Here is a 6721-nt window from a genome sequence, read left to right as displayed (position 1 = left end):
CAGTTGTCCTGGTCACACTATCGGGCTCTGTGGGGCTCCTTCAACTTTACTGTCAGCTTTCACTGCCGACGAGTAAGTGCTCTTGAGCTACAGAAGTGGTGGGTGTCATGTTCTGCTGGAGTTAGTTCTGGGTGCATAAAAGCCTTGCTGTGGGGGACCTCCTTCCCCCTTGAGTGGTATTTTGCCATATGGGCACTGAGAATGTGTAGTTTTATTGAAAACAGCTTTTTCCTTCTTACCCACTCCACTTTGATTCCTAGAATCTTTCTGGTCTCCAGGTAATGAATCCATGGGTTCTTGGAGGACTTGAGATGAGTGCTGAGTATCAGCTGGTGTTCAGAAACAGTCATCCCTTTGGATGACCAAGGTATAGTTACTGGAGCAGGCTAGGCTTTTCACTCCTTCGTGGAAACTGTAGGAGCATATTCTTTGTTTGGTCAGTAGCTCTTGAGTGGTATATAAAATGCTTTCCCCAGTGTCTTAGTTTCTAGAGCTTCTGAGGTAGAAATAGCACAAATGGGTGGTTTAAAGAACAGCCACTTAATTTTGCACAATTCGGGGGCCAGAAGTCTGCATTCTGGGCATCAGTCCTAGGGGAAGATCCTTGTCTTTTTCAGCTTCTGTAGCTCAGTGTTCCTTGGCAATTCTCACAGGCACCTGTCTTCCCTACTTGTGCTTACTCACTTTCAAGTAGGTCTACTTTTTTTTTTTTTAAATAATGTAGTAATGATTGGGTATAGGACACATCCTACATTGGTATATGTTTCATTACCATAACAAAGGAAACGCTGCTCCCAAATAGGGATTATATCCACAGGTATGTTGTTGGTATGAAGTGCCATCAAGCTGGTTCTAATTCATAGCAACCCTGTATAGAGTTTCCAAAGAGCAGATGGTGGGTTTGAACCACCAACCTTGCAGTTAGCAGTCCAGTGCTTATCCTAGAGTGCCACACCAAGACTCCATCCATAAGTATAGGGGTTAGAATACCAAGACATATACATATATTTTTTATATAAGTTTTTATTGTGAATTGAGTGATAGTTTACATGGAAGAACATTCATCCTATTGTATTTCGATTCATTGCAATGATTATAATCCCCTCCATGCATCATCATTCAACAGCATTTGCTTCCATTCCCTCTGTTTTTTTTGTTGTTGTTGTTGTTTGTTTGTTTGTTTTTGGATGTACACCAAAGCACTCAGGAATATATAACCATTCAAACACCCAAAGGGCATACCCCGCAAGCCTGACCCCAGACCACAGCACACAGGCCCTCTCCCTTCTTGAGTCTAGAGTCCCCAGCCGCTTCATCTCTCCACATCATCGTCTCTGCCTCCATCTCTGGCATCGCTGCTTCTCTGGTAGGGTCCCGCACTCCGCTCATCTCCCATGATGGTCCCAGGGTCCGCCGCTCCTGGACTGCAAGATCAGCCACTCCCCTCCTTTTGTTACAAAACATCTACCTTTACATTTGCAACAATGGCAATCAGTCCTGATATAATTATTCACTATTGAACCACAAGAGTCCTATTCCCATCTCCTTTCACCAGCCCCATCCAGACAGGTTGGAAACCACTTACTAGAGATTCTACCCTCTCCCACACCCTCTGAAACTAAGCTCCCTCTTAAAAACTTGTAAGCCATTCACTTCGTGCCTTTGTTGCCTGTGTCCCACCCATTTTGAGTAGCCAATGCCAAGACGTATTTTTGAGAGACTTAATTCAAAACAACAAATTTTTGTAAAATAATTTACAAAACTGACTACTTTTCACAATTCTGATTTTGCTCACATTTTTCATTAATCTGTAAGACATCTCATTACTTGAAAAGGATAGCAAAGGTTCATGAGAAATTGGAAATATCTCACCACTGTGTATTTGAGTCCTGATGTAGCACTGTAGGGTAAGCACTCGACCACAGGTCTTTATGAACTGCAAGGCCGGCAGTTCAAACTCACCAGCCACTCCTTGGAAAACCAATATAGTGTTGTTACAAGTCAGAACCAACTCAATAGCACTTAACAACAACAACAACAACATGGCACAGTAGGATAAGCACTGGACTGCTAACCGCAAGGTCGGGTTTCAAATCCACTAGCTGCTCCTTGGAAACCCTATAAAGGGTCATTATGAGTCAAAATCTAGTTGACGGCACTTAACAACAACAAAGACATTAATTTGAGAGCTTGTTTTTCTCTTTCCCTTTTTGGGGTACATGGCGGTGATTTTAATATTATGTATGATTATATTAGTCATAGGTTCTGTTAGTGAAAAAATTCTCAAATCTTATCATTAAAGTAAATATTTTTAAATTTCACAGTATTTCCCAAAGAGTACCCTGACTTCCAGGGGCTTTACCTGAACAACCAACCTGGGCTCTCAACAACCAACCAGATTTGTCTTGCCAACCTGCCATTGAGTCTGTTTTCACTGATGGAGACACCATGTGACAGAGTAGATTGGTCCCATAGGCTTTCTTCTTGGTTGTCATCTTTATAGGAATATATCCCCAGGCCTTTTTCCATGGAGCCAGTAGACCGGTTTGCACCATCAACCTTTGGTTAGCAGCTGAGCATTTGACCACCACACCACTAGGGCTCCTGCGATTTCAACAGAGAACACTAGTAGAGTCTCTTATATTTTTCAGAACTGATGCAGCTCGGAATTTGATTCAAGTTGATAGAGGTTGCTCTTTAGAATTGAGAGAAATAATACAGAACTTGGAGCAAAGGGCTTAAAATTTGAGAAGTCTAAAGAGGAAAAAACACGAAGATAAATTTTTCCATAGCACTGAAATATGTACCTGGACAAGTCCCTTGATGGCCTCTCTAGGAACAATGTGTGCTGGGTGAGTGTCCAATAGCGCTCACAGCAGCTGCTCTGTGTCCTGCACACTGAGTCAGGTGAGACATTGTGAAGATGTTTAAAATTTTTAGTTTTAAAGGCCTTTTGTCAAGTCACTTTGGGTGCTCATCTTTAGATGAATAGATGGAAAAAAAGAGTAACTTATTTTTTGAGTGTGGTAAAAATAGACATAAAATATTTGGCAATTCAACAATTCCTACATGTTTAATTCACATGACTGTGATTACAATCTTCATGTTGTGCAACCATTATTACTGTCCTTCTACAATTTATTCTTCTACCACTGACTTAAACTGTCCCTTATCTTGTAACTCCCTCTTTCTCAGAGTGGTTTATTTTGAGGTCTGAACTAAATTCAGGATTACCAAGAATGGTAGAATGGACAATGTGTTAGAAGAATTCTAATTGGTACAAGTTGTGGATATCTAGCTCCAACAAGCTGAAATGTAAAAGTCTCACAGTTGGAAAGGAGAAGGTAGGAGCTGGCCTCAGACTTAGCTGCTCCCCGGGACTCAGACCTTGTCCATTTCTCTCCTCTGTTTGTTGCTCCCATGCTTGACTTCGTTCATTCTGATTCCACCATGATGTGGCAAAATTGGCCATCAGAGTCTCTGAGGTTATGTTTTCAGGGTGGCAATTGACATGAAAGAGCAATCCTTCTGCCTCTAATTAGAAATTTCTGCAAGTTACACTGGGTCCCATACTAAAAGGGGCAGAAAATTCTGATGGGCAGGCTTTGGGGAGAAGCAATCTTACTCATAATTCATGGAGCAACATTGTTGGGGGTAGGATAGATTTTGGTATTTCTGTTTTAGGAGATGTTGGCTATCCAATATCTAGTCCAGTGACATTCACAACAATGTTTCTTTACCTCTGTCTGCCTGCCTGCCTACCTGCCTGCCTGTCTCTCTTCCACACAGGGGAGGGTAAACAGTAGGAGAATTGAAATCTACTGTGAATGATCAGTCTTCCTTGAAACCAACCTACGAACCTAGAAAATTATGAGAATCATACATATGTCCTTATAATTTTTTTTTTTTAATGTCCATTCCGTAAAATGTTCTCTGAGCATAAAGGAGGGGAAAGTTCAGAAGTCCAACATAGAATTATTTATCACATTGCTGGCATTCTGAAGAAAATGAGACTGGTTAAGTGACTGCCTAGGTCACGCTTACCTATCCCAAGCTGAAAGCATCTAGATTTTTATTGGACTGCAGCCAGAGCTCATTAGCATACTGTACCCTGACCTGAAATAGGCAACGGCAGCCTCAGCTTGGAAGTAACCAGAGCCTGCTAGGATCTGAACCAGAGATGAGATTTCAATGACACGGCATTGTCATAAGAAGTCTACATAAGAAGCCAGAAGGTAAGACAGTAGATATCCCAGGGAGAGGAAAATGCAAGGAACACAGTAATGATCACCCCATTCCTACACGGTTTTCCTTATTCTGATTGGTATTCTGCAGAAATTATGAAAATTGGGTATATGTTGGTCCCAAGTTGCATTAAAATAAGAGGAGCTCTTAACAAATCCAGTTTTGTTTTGCTTTTTCATCTTGGAGGAAAACTGAGTTTACTTATTTATGTTTTAAATGCTGTAAAACAGTCTGTTTTTATTTTAATTTGCAGAAAAATATCAAGTTAATATACATAAGTTCATTTGGCAAAAAATCTGTATCTGAAAAAAATGCAACAAAATTTTTCTGTGTGAAAGTTTTACAATTCCCTCCTTAATTTCATTAGTAGATTTAAGTAATTGACAAGTATTAGAGATATACAAAGCCAAGCACCAAATAACTAAGAAACTGAGACCATGAAACTTCCTAAGGTAGGAAGACTATTGACCATCCTTGTAGTTTGTGTATATTATTAAGGAGCTTTCCTTGACATTATCATGTCCTCTGCTTTCATCAGAGCACCAGCAAGTGGAAAGGTTTTACTTCATAACCTAATCATCAGTACATCTGGTAGCATAGTGGTTACGAATCGGGCTGCTAACCTCAAGGTCAGCAGTTTGAAACTACCAGCTGTTCTGCGGGAGAAAGATAAGGCTTTCTGCTCCCGTAAAGATTTACAGCCTCAGAAACCCTGTGCAGGGTCGCTATGAGTCAGAACCTACTCCATGGTACTAACAACAACAATCCACAAAATGAATCTTTTTTTTTTTTTTCCATTTGTCTGGATTGTTGTTGCTAGTTTCTGTTGAATCTACATGGACTCATGGTGATCTCACTGTGCAAAGTCGAGCTGCTCCTAAGGGTTTTCAAAACTGTGATCCTTCAGGAGCACATCTCAAGCCCTGTCTTCTGAGGAGGGTCTGGGTAGGTTCGAACCAACAAACTTTTGTCTAATAACTGTGCGCTTAAATCATCTGTGCCACCCAGTGCTCATGTTTTTTTTCAAATTTTTTTCAAATTTCCTCTTATTTATACACCTTTAAATTCCCTTTAACCAATTATAGTTTGAGGTTACAGAAGTGTTCCTCATGGGGGAAGATGCAGTTTGAACAAACACTGAGTATCTATTGCTTACATGGCACAACTTAATGAAATTACCTAGAGAAAAAAATCTTCTTGGGTGGGTGGGTGGGGGCAGTGGGAGAAGAGTGATGTTTGCTGAGGCTAGAAAATCTTGATGGGTCATTTGTGTTTTTAGAATTGTAGTTCTCAAATGAAGTCCCTAGGTGTCGCAAATGGTTACAAGCTAGCCTAAAGGTTGGTGGTTCCAACACACCAAGAGATATCTTGGAAGACAGGCCCTGGCCATCTTCTTCCAAAAGGTCACAGTTTAGAAAGCCCTAGGAAGCAGTTCTCCTCTGCACACATAGAGCTGCCCCTAGTTGCAACAGACCATATAGCAACTCAAAAAAGTTTGCAAACTCTTGGGGCAATTTTGCCTCCAAAATTTGATAAAGTCTGGAGATATTTTTTGTTTTCACAATTGAGGGCAGAGGGGTACTACTGACATCTAGTGGGTAGTGGCCAGGGAGGTACTAAACATCCTCCAGTGCATAAGACAGCCATCAGAGCAAACTATTATTTAATTCAAAATGTCAGCTGTTATATAAAGAGATAGAGTGCATATGTGGCTTATCGAGGGAACCAAAATTAATTGCTATGGAAATTTGGGCTTAAAAAAATACTTTTAGATGCATCTGGTTGTAATATTTCCCTATTGAAACTTCAGCCGTGTTGTTAAGTGCCGTCGAGTCAGTTCCAACTCATAGCCACCCTGTATAGGGTTTCTGAGGAGCAGATGGTGAGTCTGAACAGGCAACTTTGTGGTTCAAACCGACTTTGCAATCCTATGCATTAACCTGCAGTGCCACACCAGGACTCAACTTCAAACATAGGCTAGCGAATTTATGAAAGCATTTCCAAACCAGTTCTCCCTCCCACTCTAATACAGGTTTAGGGAGGAAAAGTTCCCAGTGGCTACAAGTGACAAGGATCCCTACTGAGGCCTTAACATGGTTCCTAGCAATGACAAAGGAAATCCAAACCCGAAGGCCAAAGCTGTGATCACTGTGCTTCTGATTCCTGATGCCAGTTGCCAGTTGAGTTGTTTTTGACTCATAGTGACCCCATACATGTTAGAATAGAACTGCGCCCCATTGGGTTGGGTTTTCAGTTGCTGATTTCTTGGAAGTACATCACCAGGCCTATTTTTCTGAGGTGTCTCTGAGTGGACTTAAATCTCCACCATTTTGGTTAGCAGCTTGAGTGTGTTAACCATTTCCACTATCTATGGTCAGACTTTATTCCAGCAAGATTAATGTCCTTTACATTTTGCTTTTCATTAGTTTGTTGGTGCTTGCAAAAAAAAAATCAATATTCAGAATTTTCTGGCAGA

Source organism: Chrysochloris asiatica, unplaced genomic scaffold (assembly GCF_000296735.1).
Source record: "Chrysochloris asiatica unplaced genomic scaffold, ChrAsi1.0 scaffold00019, whole genome shotgun sequence".
NCBI lineage: Eukaryota > Metazoa > Chordata > Mammalia > Afrosoricida > Chrysochloridae > Chrysochloris > Chrysochloris asiatica.
Note: the sequence above shows the minus strand (reverse complement) of the source record.